This window comes from Dermochelys coriacea, chromosome 4 (genome assembly GCF_009764565.3).
Source record: "Dermochelys coriacea isolate rDerCor1 chromosome 4, rDerCor1.pri.v4, whole genome shotgun sequence".
NCBI lineage: Eukaryota > Metazoa > Chordata > Testudines > Dermochelyidae > Dermochelys > Dermochelys coriacea.
Genome location: NC_050071.1, coordinates 6,043,905 through 6,058,697, shown reverse-complemented (window position 1 = coordinate 6,058,697; position 14,793 = coordinate 6,043,905). Strand labels below are relative to the sequence as shown.

Sequence of the window (14,793 nt, the reverse complement as noted above, 5' to 3'; positions counted from 1 at the left end):
CAAAACAGAAGCCCCAGATTTAAAGTAAAGACTGTATTTAGTTGCAAGTCAATATTTGAATGGTTACTAGCCAATGAGAATCAACTCCTCTTTCGGAAAAAAAACCTAAAACATATACATAAAAAATAAGATTAAAAGTGATTATTTCAATCAAGGTTTCCTGCTTGACTGAAATCATGATTAAAATCTGTGATTTAAATCAAGCCATCCTGGATAATAACACTTAGGGCTTGTCTACACTACCATGCGGGGTCGATCTAAGATACGCAACTTCAGCTATGTGAATAGCATAGCTGAAATTGACGTACTTAGATCTACTTACCGGGGTGTCTTCAGTGCAGTAAGTCGACAGCTGACACTTTCCTGTCAACTCTGCTTGCGCTTCTTGTTCTGGTGGAATACCAGAGTAGACGGGAGAGCGCTCAGTGGTTGATTTATCATGTCTAGTATAGATAAATCGACCCTTGCTGGATCAGTCACTGCCAGCCGATCTGGCGGGTAGTGTAGACAAACCCTTAGTGACCATAGTGCTTTGAGCACTAAGAATGAGAAAATACTATCAAGGTGAAATACATTATTAGCCACAATCTCTGGAGGAGGCTAACTAGACAGAAAGAGTGACATAGCTGGGAGGTGCTGCACAATCAAAAGACTTAGGCCTCTCCTCTGACTTCAGAGCCAGAGTGCATACAAATCAATGATTTTTTTTTTAAAAAATTGGATTTTTTTTTATTTAAATCAGATTTTTTTGATAAAATGTTTTTTTAAGGAAAAACCCTATCTAAAGATAGGGTTTAATTAAGATACATTATAACTCAAAGATATCTCATCATGGAATAGGGATTATACATTCTAATTCTATCGTATGAGACAATACATTAATGTAATGTTTAAGAAAAGTTTTGTAAATGAGTTCCAATAGTTCATGGATTAGGGACCCAATTTTATGGGGTTCCAGGGGTTTCTGTATAGATTATTTAGGTTACACTTTCTATCTACCCAATGGGACTCAGTGCTCAGTCTAGAAGATACCATCAGAGATGCTTAGTTTTGCAGTTCTCAAACTGTGGATTTGTGTCTCCAGAAATAACATGCTTTTTAACAGCAAAATTGTGTTTAAATCAATCAATAAATAATATATAGAGGTGAGAAATAACAGATCTCAACCCTATTGTCCCTCTGCAAATTTGTGTACACAGAGTCAATCCCTTACCTTTCTCTAAAAGTGCAAAATTTCAAAAAGTTCAATGAACAGAAGATTGTTGAGGGCAGAATAGATCTAGACAAGGAGAATAAATCTGGAGATAAATGTGAGAAGGGAGGGACAGGCAGTAAAAGCAAAAGTGAAACTGTTTGAGCAGCATATTCCAGAAGTCTTGAGGTCTTTCACAGTGTAGCCTTCATTGATTTGAGATCTATCATACCATTCTCTTACTAGAAGGGAAAACCTATAATGGCAGCAGGCCACAAAAGAGACCCAGTTTGGGAATATTTTGACGAAGTTCCTGTGGGTAAGACAGGCATGCGTGCAAAATGCAAACAGTGCCCGAATGAAACAACATCACGAGAAGCGTTCCTTCTCAGGAGGAAGCTGTGTTGAAGATGATGAAAGGAACATGTCTGAACATGCAGGATCTTCAGGTTGGTAAACTTTTTTATTTCATACTTCTTTCTTAAGGACTGCCTGTCTTCCTTCTGGACTATTCTTGAATTCTCATGTTTGAGCAAAAAATATTACGCTATGGTACTGTCATTTTAGATGCAATTGTGATAAAAAATAAATAGCTGAAATAGGCAGATCTTCCTTTTACAATTTCACCTTTAAAGTAGTACTGAGTGTCAGTGAATGCAATGAGTAATACTAAAGGAGCAGTATGGTAATAATACTTAAATAACTGCATTGATTTATTTTGTTTAGGAAATCCATCCTCAACATACAGGATTCTGAAGACTATCCACCTTCAAGATCACCATAATTTTCTATAGTTTCAGAGTTACCTGCCAATGATAGTGTTTCAGTCACATTGTGTATGTCACATAGCCACAGTATATCACCTGTAGCAAAATTAAAAAAAATCTACATCATCCAGAAACAACCATAAGTAAGTTTGTGATAAAAACCAGCAGATTACAAAAAGAGGTAATTGATGAAAAAATTGCCCCGTTTGTTTATGCAACAAACTCTCCTTTCTGTAGGATTGAGAACCCACAGTCATTAAGACCAGGATACAGTCCACCTAACAGAGCAGAGGTCGCAGGCAAATTGCTGGATACAGTGTATGAAAGAGAAATTGAGCAGTATGCAAAAGGTCTAGAGGGTGAAATTGTAAATCTGAGTCTTGATGGGTAAAGCAATGTCCACAATGATCCAGTTGTATGTGCTTGTGTGACAACAGAAGAAGGGAATGTCTTCCTTACAGAAACAACTGACACATCAGGAAATGCGCACAAAGCAGAATACTTACAAGAAGCAGCAGTAAAAGCTATAACAAACTGTGAAAAAAAATTCAGATGTCTAGTATGCAGCTTTGTCACATGCAATGCTGCAAATGTATCCAAGATGAGAAGAAATTATTTAGAAGAGAGTCCCAAGCTCAGAACATACGGTTGCAGGGCTCATTTGATACACCTCCTAGCCAAAGACTTCAGTGTTCCAGAAATAAAGGCTAATGTTGTTGAAATTGCAAAATACTTCCACAACAACCACTTTGCAGCAGTTGCTCTGAAAAAAGTGGGAGGAACCAAGCCAGCTCTCCCACAGGACGTGCGATGGAACTCGGTAGTGGACTGTTCTGAGCACTGTATCAAAAACTGGCCTAATCGGATGACAGTTTGTGAACAAAATCGTGAAAAAATAGATGGCCCTGTCACAGCCAATTTCTCAGCATTGGGCTTAAGAGAAAGGTTGAACATGTACTGAATACCCTGAAGTCTATTTCCGTAGCCTTGAACAGAATGTAGGGAAAGAGTTGTTTTATTGCTGATGCTGTTGAAATTTGGAAGGAACTGAGTGAGATCTTAAAAAGAGATATATGCAATGACAGAGTTAAATTACAAGCATTAAAAAAATGAATGGGACAAGCACTATTTCCAGCTCATTTTCTTGCAAATGTTCTCAATATTCGGTATCAGGGTCAAACCTTAACTGCTGAAGAAGAGTTTCAGAGTAGCAGCCGTGTTAGTCTGTATTTGCAAAAAGAAAAGGAGTACTTGTGGCACCTTAGAGACTAAAAAATTTATTTGAGCATAAGCTTTCGTGAGCTACAGCTCACTTCATCGGATGCAGGTGAGCTGTAGCTCACGAAAGCTTATGCTCAAATAAATTTGTTAGTCTCTAAGGTGCCACAAGTACTCCTTTTCTTTTTGCTGAAGAAGAGGAGCTGGCTAGGACATGGACATCCAGCAATCATCCCTCCCTAATGCCAACTATAATAAACTTCAGAGCTCAGGGTGAATCCTTCAAGAAATATGTTGGCTGATGATGTTTTAAAGAAAGTCACACCAGTGAACTGGTGGAAGTCACTGAGGCACTTGGATTCAGAGACTGTTGAAGTGATAATCTCACTTTTAACAGCAGTAGCTTCTTCTACCAGCGTAGAGAGAATATTTTCTTTCTTTGGACTAACTAATTAGAAATTGAGAAATCGTTTGAGACCTGAACAAGCTGGAAAGCTTGTTCTTTTCCAGATGATGAACAAACAGGAAAATGAAGGTGAAGATGACTGAGTTAGCTGCAGAAGCCAATATTGTAAGTTTCTTTGTTGACCTGCCTGACATAGTCGATTTAATGTTGGGTTTTTTTAAAAAAATATTTCATTTAACTATTTTGATTAAAAACAATTTTGACAAAAACAAACCTGATTTTAAAAAAAACAACTTGAATGTTTAACTCAATTCAAAAATTCATACGCTTGTTTTGTTAAAATATTATATATTTGCTGTTGAAGAAAAAAATCCAGAATACGTAACGTTGTTTAGTTAAATAAAACAATTTAGGTGTCTGTCTGGTGATGTTCTCCTCCTAATACAGCATGGCAAGACAATCCTCCAAATAGTAATGATTAACCTGTTGAATTGGAGATAGATATTTATGAAGTGACTGGGAGGTGAACTGCTTCAATTACCTTTGGTAAATGAAATAACCAATCATTCATTTTCTGATATAGCTGTAAAACTAATCTGAAAAGTTTTCAAAATAAATCATTTTAAAAATGTATAGTGTGTACCTTCTAAAAATGAAACCTATATCTATCTCTGAGTTGTGAAAAATATGTATTAAGGTTACAACAACCAACAAGAATGCACTTTTATGTAGAAATCCATGATTAAATCGAGTCTTTCTGACTAGTGATTTAAACCATGATTTAAATCAATTTGATTGAAATCAAATCCACCCTGTTGGGAGAAGATATGAAAAAGTTATTCTGGAGGGAAATAAATGATCATCAAACCTCAGCCCTCACTAAAAGATACTATAATGCTGAGGTGTAGCATGTAGATATACACAAATGATCGTAAGTAACCAGTGAAAGGAAAACACATTTATCTATTTGTTTTTGTTTTTAAATGGTGAATTTACATTTCTTTACAATGGTGTTATTTAAACCCTAGAAAGATACAGCTGGGTCTTTGAAGCAGCAAAATATATGTCCGGCTCTCCCACTGGCAGGGCTGCTTTGACATTTTCTTCAGGACGATGTGAATAGGTGCACAGTGAGAAGAGTAGTGATTGAGGGAACACTATGAACCCTCTATTGTTGGATCACCCCTGCATTTATAAATAAAAAGCAGTGATAGGCCTTAGTTTGATATACAGCAGAGAGGCTAACAGAGGGAATTTGCCTGGGAGTTCGCCTGGGGAGAGCCCACTGAGGCTTACATCTTGCCGACTTCTCTGAGTAGTTACTACAACTCTTGAGGAAGCTCGTAGAAGGAAGGTAATATGGATGGGGAGTGTTCAGCTGTTGTGACCTGCACTGGATGTGCCATGTTTGTCATTCTTCCACAGGACAGAAGCGACTTTGTCTGTACACAGTGCAAGCTGGTCTCCATATTGGAAGAGAAGGTTCAAGGTCATCGACCCCGTGTTGCATAAGAGAAACTGAAGATTTTCTGGACAGACGTCAGGATATGCTTCTATGGACACAACGTTCTGAAGATTCAGAGCAGGCTGCGCTGCGGGGACAGGAGGACAGTGAAGAAATTTGACCATGTGACCCCCAGAAGAAGAAAGGGGATCATCCATGTACCAGCAATGCAGACACAGGTAAGTAACTGTTTCCATGTTCTCTCCACAGGTACTAATGCGGAAAGTGGACTAGATGATACATCTGAGGGAAGGGAACAGAAGGAGACTCCGCCGACTGGAAGGCCTGAGATGCACTGTCCTAGGGATGGGGGTTCCACAACCACCGCTCCCAAGAGAAGGAGGCGGGTGGTGGTAGTTGGGGATTCTCTCCTCAGGGGGACTGAGTCATCTATCTGCTGCCCCGACTGGGAAAACTGAGAAGTCTGCTGCTTGCCAGGAGCTAGGATTCACGATGTGACGGAGAGACTGCCGAGACTCATCAAGCCCTCGGATCGCTACCCCTTCCTGCTTCTCCACATGGGCACCAATGATACTGCCAAGAATGACCTTGAGTGGATTACTGCAGACTACGTGGCTCTAGGAAGAAGGATAAAGAAGTTTGAGGCGCAAGTGGTGTTTTCGTCCATCCTCCCCATGGAAGGAAAAGGCCTGGGTAGAGATCGTCGAATCATGGAAGTCAACGAATGGCTATGAAGGTGGTGTTGGAGAGAAGGCTTTGGACTCTCTGACCATGGGATGGTGCTCCAAGAAGAAGGAGTGCTAGGCAGAGACGGGCTCCACCTAACGAAGAGAGGGAAGAGCATCTTCGCAAGTAGGCTGGCTAACCAAGTGAGAAGAAAAGGAGTACTTGTGGCACCTTAGAGACTAACAAATTTATTAGAGCATAAGCTTTCGTGAGCTACAGCTCACTTCATCGGATGCATTGATACCAAGTGAGGAGAGCTTTAAACTAGGTTCATCGGGGGAAGGAGACCAAAGCCCTGAGGTAAGTGGGGAAGTGGGATACCGGGAGGAAGCACGGGCAGGAGCACGCGAGAGGGAAGGGCTCCTGCCTCATATTGAGAAAGAGGGACAATTAGCGAGTTATCTCTAGTGCCTACACACAAATGCAAGAAGCCTGGGAAACAAGCAGGGAGAACTGGAAGTCCTGGCACAGTCAGGGAATTATCATGTGATTGGAACAACAGAGACTTGGTGGGATAACTCACATGACTGGAGTACTGTCATGGATGGATTAAACTGTTCAGGAAGGACAGGCAGGGCAGAAAAGGTGGGGGAGTTGCATTGTATGTAAGGGAGCAGTATGACTGCTCAGAGCTCAAGTATGAAACTGCAGAAAAACCTGAGAGTCTCTGGATTAAGTTTAGAAGTGTGAGAACAAGGGTGATGTCGTGGTGGGAGTCTGCTACAAACCACCGGACCAGGGGGATGAGGTGGACGAGGCTTTCTTCTGGCAAGGCAAGGAAGTTACTAGATCACAGGCCTTGGTTCTTATGGGAGACTTCAATCACCCTGATATCTGCTGGGAGAGCAATACAGCGGTGCACAGACAATCCAGGAAGTTTTTGGAAAGTGTAGGGGACAATTTCCTGGTGCAAGTGCTGGAGAAACCAACTAGGGGCAGAGCTTTTGTTGACCTGCTGCTCACAAACCAGGAAGAATTAGTAGGGGAAGCAAAAGGGGATGGGAACCAGGAAGGCAGTGACCATGAGATGGTCGAGTTCAGGATCCTGACACAGGGAAGAAAGGAGAGCAGCAGAATATGGATCCTGAACTTCAGAAAAGCAGACTTTGATTCCCTCAGGAAACTGATGGGCAGGATCCCCTGGGAGAATAACATGAGGGGGAACGGAGTCCAGGAGAGCTGGCTGTATTTTAAAGAATCCTTATTGAGGTTACAGGGACAAACCATCCCGATGTGTAGAAAGAATAGTAAACATGGCAGGCAACCAACTTGGCTTCACAGTGAAATCCTTGCTGTTCTTAAACACAAAAAAGAAGCTTACAAGAAGTGGAAGATTGGACAAATGACCAGGGAAAGCTTGGGCATACAGGAGTGAAATCAGGAAGGTCAAATCACACCTGGAGTTGCAGCTAGCAAGATGTTAGCAACAAGAAGAAAGTCAAGGAAAGTGTGGGCCCCTTACTGAATGAGGGAGGCAAACTAGTGACAGAGGATGTGGAAAAAGCTAATGTACTCAATGCTTTTTTTGCCCCCGTCTTCACGAACAAGGTCAGCTCCCAGACTACTGCACTGGGCAGCACAGCATGGGGAGGAGGTGACCAGCCCTCTCTGGAGAAAGAAGTGGTTCGGAACTATTTAGAAAAGCTGGACGAGCACAAGTCCATGGGGCCGGATGCGCTGCATCCGAGAGTGCTAAAGGAGATGGCGGATGTGATTGCAGAGCCATTGGCCATTATCTTTGAAAACTCATGGTGATCAGGGAAAGTCCTGGACGGCTGGAAAAAGGCTAATGTAGTGCCCATCTTTAAAAAAGGGAAGAAGGAGGATCCTGGGAACTACAGGCCAGTCAGCCTCACCTCAAGGAATCCATTCTGAAGCACTTAGAGGAGAGGAAAGTGATCAGGAACATTCAGCATGGATTCACCAAGGGCAAGTCATGCCTGACTAATCTAATTGCCTTGTATGATGAGATAACTGGCTCTGTGAATCAGGGGAAAGCAGTGGACATGTTGTTCCTTGACTTTAGAAAAGCTTTTGACACGGTCTCCCACAGTATTCTTGCCAGCAAGTTAAAGTAGTATGGGCTGGATGAATGGACTATAAGGTGGATAGAAAGTTGGCTAGACTGTGGGGCTCAATGGGTAGTGATTAATGGCTCCATGTCTAGTTGGCAGCCTGTATCAAGTAGAGTGCCCCAAGGGTCGGTCCTGGGGCCAGTTTTGCTCAATATCTTCATAAATCATCTGGAGGATGGCGTCGATTGCACCCTCAGCAAGTTTGCAGATGACACTAAACTGGGATGAGAGGTAGATACGCTGGTGGGTAGGGATAGGATACAGAGGGACCTAGACAAATTAGAGGATTGGGGCAAAAGAAATCTGAGGAGGCTCAACAAGAACAAGTGCAGAGTCCTGCACTCAGGACGGAAGAATCCCATGGACCGCTACCGACTAGGGACCGAATGGCTCGGCAGCAGTTCTGCAGAAAAGGACCTAGGGGTTACAGTGGACAAGAAGCTGGATATGAGTCAACAGTTTGCCCTTGTTGCCAAGAAGGCCAATGGCATTTTGGGATGTATAAGTAGGGGCATTGCAGCAGATGGAGGGACGTGATCGTTCCCCTCTATTCGACATTGGTGAGGCCTCATCTGGAGCACTGTGTCCAGTTTTGGGTCCCACACTACAAGAAGAATGTGAAAAAATTGGAAAACGTCCAGCAGAGGGAAACAAAAATGATTTGGCGACTGGAACACATGACTTACGAGGAGAGGCTAAGGGAACTGGGATTGTTTAGTCTGTGGAAGAGAAGAACGAGGGGGGATTTGATAGCTGCTTTCAGCTACCTGAAAGGGGGTTCCATAGAGGATGGATCTAGACTGTTCTCAGTGGTAGCAGATGACAAAACAAGGAGTAATGGTCTCAAGTTGCAGTGGGGGAGGTTTAGGTTGGATATTAGGAAAAACTTTTTCACTAGGAGGTTGATGAAACACTGGAATGCGTTACCTAGGGAGGTGGTGGAATCTCCTTCCTTAGAAGGTTTTAAGGTCAGGCTTGACAAAGCCCTGGCTGGGATGATTTAGTTGGGGATTGGTCCTGCTTTGAGCAGGGGGTTGGACTAGATGACCTCCTGAGGTTCCTTCCAACCCTGATATTCTATGATATAGATATATATATTATAAGGATTTTTTCTTTTTTTCTCATTCTGTCCCTGCACAAACGGTATTCCTGTTTTGAGCTTACCTCTGTAAGAATTGCAAGGCCAAAGCACTAATTATCTCAGGCTGTTATGGGGACTGAGTTAAAGTTTGTGTTAGAAAGTGCTAAGAATGGCCGTTACAAGACAGAGTCTGTACCAAGAAATGATAACAACTTTGAGAAAACAATGCTGCTCTTTGAAGAAACACGCTGATACTCTCACCCTTTGGGTGCTTTATCATGTCTATGCAGATTTTTGTATAATGAGAGAGGGAAAGGGAATTGGATTAAATTTGTTACACCCTGAAAGTCATGAAATTGCATTTGAAATCGAAGAATGATGAGTGTATGGGAGTGAGTGTTTGAAACAGGTAATTGATCGGTTAGTTGATGGTGCCAGCCTAAACCTAAGAATTATAACTCTAGTATCAATGGGCCGAAGAGAATGCAGAGTGGAGATAACCGGATGACCCCTGGAGGGCAAACCGGAATCCACCCAAGCGCATCAAAGAAGGACAGAAGAACTGAAGATAACACGCAGCCGTCATGAATGTACCATCTGCTGATTGAAGTAATTAATGATCATCTCGAATGCAACATCAGCATGATGAAGCAACCTCCATAGACTTGTATTGGGCCAAAGACCTATAAAGATAGAACCAAAGGACTGGGTTCTTTGAGTCTGGTTCTGCGACCATCCTCCAGGAGCATCGGCTGCGCATCTGACAACGACTTGGCTCCACCCTTGTGTCCAGGCCACCTGGCCAGTGACTTGGCACGAGCAACCTTTAGGTTGTTAACTATAACAACTTTGCAGAACCTGTGTGAATGTTTATATGAATGAATAGTGATAGTGATTGCATTTGCTAATTTTCTTTTGTATTTACAATAAACGCGACATTTTGCCTTATCCCTCTTGTAAGATCCTATTGGCATTATTTTATTAGTGTAACAATCTCCCCTTGGCAAAGTTATTTCCCATTCCACAGCCCCATTTATTGAAAGATGTTTTTATTTTGGGGGAGCAAGAAGCCACATATCTGTTTTTACTGGACAGGCTGAGAAGATGCTCACTTTGCATGAGCCAAGCTCTAGTAAAATGTCTGAGCAGCTCCACAAAAGGAGCATTTGGAATATTGGGGATCTCACCCTTCAGGAATGTGAAAGTTCTCATGAGAAGGCAGAACAGAAGAAAGTTCCCACTCCAGTTTCGGTTGCTGAATGGCAGGATGACCATTATAAGATCTTCCTGGATATTCTATAACAGATTTGAAAGTAGCTATACTTGAACAAAAAAACTTCAAAGAGAAACTTCAGAATTAAAATTCATTTGCAAATTTAACACCATTAATTTGTTCTTGAATAGGGACTGGGAGTGGCTGGCTCACTACAAAAGCAGCTTTGCCTCTCTTGGAATTGACACCTCCTCATCAATTATTGGGAGTAGACTACATCCACCGTGATCGAATTGAAGAAGACCTGTCCATAGTACTACCTTATCATTTTTAACAAGCACCATTTTTAATGAGTTAAAGAAGAGGAGAAAAAGACAGATATGCCATAACATCCAACAAATTTATTAACTAGTCTTTGGGCGTTATCTCCTTAGCTTGATCCTTTTAAATAAGTAGCTAGACCAACAAATTACCACTGAGGTGCCAGTGTCATTCCAAACACAGTGAATCAGTTGAACTGAATTCTTGACCTGCTACACAGGAGAAACGAACACGATTTATTTAAAGGGTAACCATCTTCGATTACTGGGACACAGTCACAAAAAGGAAGGTATTAAAGACTATAAGCAAACAATTTAGTTCATCATAAACATCCATGTGACTGCTACTACAAGCAATGGCTGGGCTTCCTTTTACGACTCCAGCAATAATGTATGTAAGCCAGCAGCCACTGCTGCGAGCGGTGAAGAAGAGCTGGAGAGGAGAGCTAGAGATGCTCAGAGGAAAGCAACTGGAAAATAAAAATACAGAATCATCTGCAATTAACAACTAGCAGCCACTGAAATATTGCTCTCATCCAGCATAAGGAGATGTAGAGCACCAAGGTTCAGTATGGATTTTGAAATGCAGCCTGGATTAAATTTCAGAGACAGGAAATGTGTCTTATCACACTGGGATCTTGAAACCATAGCAATTCATATCCTGTACCACAAGCGTGATTTAAAATTCTACAGCTCTCTTGATGTATTTCCCTGGCAAGGATGTTTCAAGCTGAACAATGCAGGAAGCCGCTTTCAGCTACCTATTAGCACGTGACTGCTTTGAAAATGTTCAGGATTCTCTGCCCACCATTCACATTACTCAGCTGTCGAAGTAAAGGGCTCAGATGTATGATGTGAAAATTACATTTTAACGAGGTGTCATATGTGTTTAAAGTTCTTATTCATCACTACACTGCCACATCTTTTAACTGAGACGCAAATGCACTTAATTAGCATATTTTAAGGACAGAGGGTTCACCTTATCTACATTGTAAAACTGCTTAAAAAAAAGAAGACAAAGAAGAAGCGGAATAATTTACTGAATTAAATGGTTGCCATCACATGTCAAGAGAGCATATTCCAATATTAAACACAAACCTAGGGGTATAAAAGTTTAACATGTATTATGTGCATTTTTTAAACGTCAAAGGTAGGTACAATAGTTTAGTACCACATTTCATTGCATGCCTGGTAAAACACATTGCTAATATACAATATATAGAAGTCTCCAACACACATGTAGGCATTATATGAATGCTACATCTTGCCAGATGGGCATAACTATTTCTTAATTTCACATGTTTGTCAGGTACACAGCACTGTAGTAGATGGGCTCCTGGACATAACTTAGATCAAGAGAATAAAACATTTCCTCCAAAACAGGAAGCATATATTTCTAAGCCCACTAAAGCAAGCTAATCAGCTGTCCTGAACAGACCAGAATCAGAGTGGAGGGTTTCCAGCTAGGAAACTGACTGCCAAGGAAATTCCAACACTCACAGTTACTCAAAAAAGGCTGAATGAAAATGTGAATCTTGCATCATGTTCTAAAAATAGATATGCTTAGACTCTGATAGATTTCCAGCAGGAGATAATTCTACATACCAGCCAATCTTGCTCCGGGAGGTTTCACTCTAAGGAGGGCAGGTTTCAGGTGTCACATCTGGACTTATGAGTAGTCTCTAAGGTAATTTGATGCTAGACCATTTAGAGTTTGCAGATAGTAATCAACATCAGAGAAAGGATCTGCAACCAGTTTGGATTAGGCAGCATAGTTTTAACATGCTCTTGGTGGCCTCTATCCTACCTAAAAGGCAAGGCAGCCCGATTCAATAATAATTCAAGCTGCTTAAGGGCCTTCGGAGTTAGCCTGGCTAGAACACCTCACAGAAGCTTGGCTGTTGACTGACAAAGGTATGGACTACTGCCATGAGTAAAGGAAGCAATCTCTAACCAACTGTGGGCATTTCCATCCACCTCTGTTTCTTGAAGTGCTAGGAGCAGCGGATGAGTCTAGTAAGAGCTTGAGAAAGCAAAGCATTTTAACACCCAGAGAGCTAATGCCCTCACAATTAAGAGTGCACCCACAACAAATGACACTTCCTCAAAAGGTTTCCCCTGCCAACCAATGTCACCACCATTGTATCCAGGGTGAATTTAAGGGCTTGTCTTCATTGAAGAGTTAACTCAAGTGCTGCCCCTAACCCAACTCCCACACACAGGCAAGACTCTTTAGCTGGAGTGTGATAGCACTTTAAATTCAAGCCCGCTGGCCCAGCAGGGATCTAGCGACAGCTTGAATAAGCACAAATCAGCAACTGCTCCCATCATTCAGTGCAGCTCAAAGAGAGTTATTTTGCAGCCTGGCTGCTGTGACTCAAGCTAGGCTAACTGAAGTGTAGATATCTCAAGTTAACTGCAGTGAAGGCATAGCCTAAACCAACCAGTTTTCAGCTCTGCCGAAGACGAGGTAAGCAGAATATATGTTATATTGTTTTACCTGCCCAGAAAACAGAAACTGTACAGGTCTTGAGAAATGGATTAAAAAGTTCATTGGTTTGACTGTAGCTGTTCAAAATTGACACTGTGCAGGACATGTAACTAACTCCCTGCAATAATACAACACCCAAAAGCCCTACACTCCTTACTGCAACGGTATACAGGAGAAACTACGTTCCCTCCCCCCACTTTCACTAGTGGCAGAAGTCCATCTGTGTCAAAAAGGATTGCATTAGACTAGACCCTGAACCCTGCATATGTATGTCCCAGCATGAATTACACCTAAAATCCAACAGAAAATTCTTCTCTAGAGGGTGAACATATGTTCATGGACAGCTTGCTTTGGTCAAATCATTCTGTTCCCAGTGACACTGGTGTAAATCCAGAATAACTCTGCTGAAGCCAGTGAGATTACTCTGGATTCCCACTGTGGTAACAGAGTGGAACTTGACGCATGGCCTTGAATCCTGACAAGCAACATTAATTATTTCTAATGCCAGCATTTTGTTATGGGAAGGGCTAGGGTTTCAGGGATCAATTCTGCAAGTCTTAGTCACGCTGAGTAGCATTTACTCACACCGTCAGCCTCATATGTCAGCAGGCCAGACGGTACCTGTCTCTTACAGGGGTACAGAGCAGAGCAAAGGACCCCCGTAATGAGTAGGGACAATTAGAGCTCTGAAGGACTACTCCCCGGTGAGGAGGCAGGGGCAGCATTGCTGCTGTAGAGAATAAGCAGTACCCCCTCAGTGGGTGTAACTGTGCAAACACCATCCTTGTTTTACTCCAGTAGTACAGTAGGAGACAAGGGTGGTTTTTTTCAGATTATTTATGCCAGCTGGGTCACCAGATGGTGGTGATCAGAATCAATAGCTCGGGTTAATGTTAGGATCATAAAAGGTACAGGAAAGGGTCTTCACTTCATGTGCACCACTCACAATTTTGTCCTCAGCTCAGTTCTGGAGCATGATGTTGCAAGCAGTACATCAGAACATGCACACTATTATTTTTGTTGACATTCTTGAAGCATTTGTTATGGAGAATACTGATGGAAGTGCAGAGTTGTTTTCAATGTTACTTCCACCCAACAGGCAAGGAAACAGACTAGCAGAAGATCTTTGTAAGAAGGGACCAATCCACCGACAGGCATCCATGAAGCGAATGGCCCCTTTAGAGACTGAAGAGCAGGAGGGAGAGACCATTTCCTTCTATCCGATATCACCTCCTGGAGATATGCGTTAACAATTAGTTTCATAGGTTTTGTGGACCCTAAGCAGACCTTTCTTCAAAAGATTCCTTTACAGTAATTGAATCCAACTCCCAATAAAATAACAAAGGGAGGTAACTCCTTAAAACGCAGCAATTAATTAGCAGTTTTTGAGAAAAATCAATATTCGGTTTCACTCTGTAAAAAGCACTGAACCGGCTGTCTCCAGCTCAATTGAATTTAATTTGACTTTGTTACAGATCTAAGATTTCAACGTGCCCCTTTGTCTACTTCTTTAAACTACTACAGAGGGCAAGCTGACAAATTCCCATGATCTTTTGCCACTGATTCCCTGGAAGGAGTAAAGGCCTATTGTTTCATTTCAGCAATCACATGTACAAAACATTTTTATGGCAATGCTCTCCAGTGTGTATACAAGCTACATTTGGAGATGCACCTTTTAATTAAAGTCCACAAAAAAAGTATTAATTGGGGGGAAAACAAATTGATGCAATTAAAAGACTTATTCCTCTAGATTGTTTTGAGAGAAGGTAAAAAGAATTGCTTCTCTCAAGGAAAGCAAAGACTCAAACACCTATTTGTTTGTTTGTTTGTTTGTTATGT

General features: G+C 41.8%; 1 protein-coding gene across 1 annotated transcript in view; it reads right to left on the bottom strand.

The window, feature by feature from the left end:
• ADGRL3 (adhesion G protein-coupled receptor L3) overlaps positions 1–14,793 on the bottom strand; it is a 682,597-nt gene that overhangs the window by 281,112 nt on the left and 386,692 nt on the right.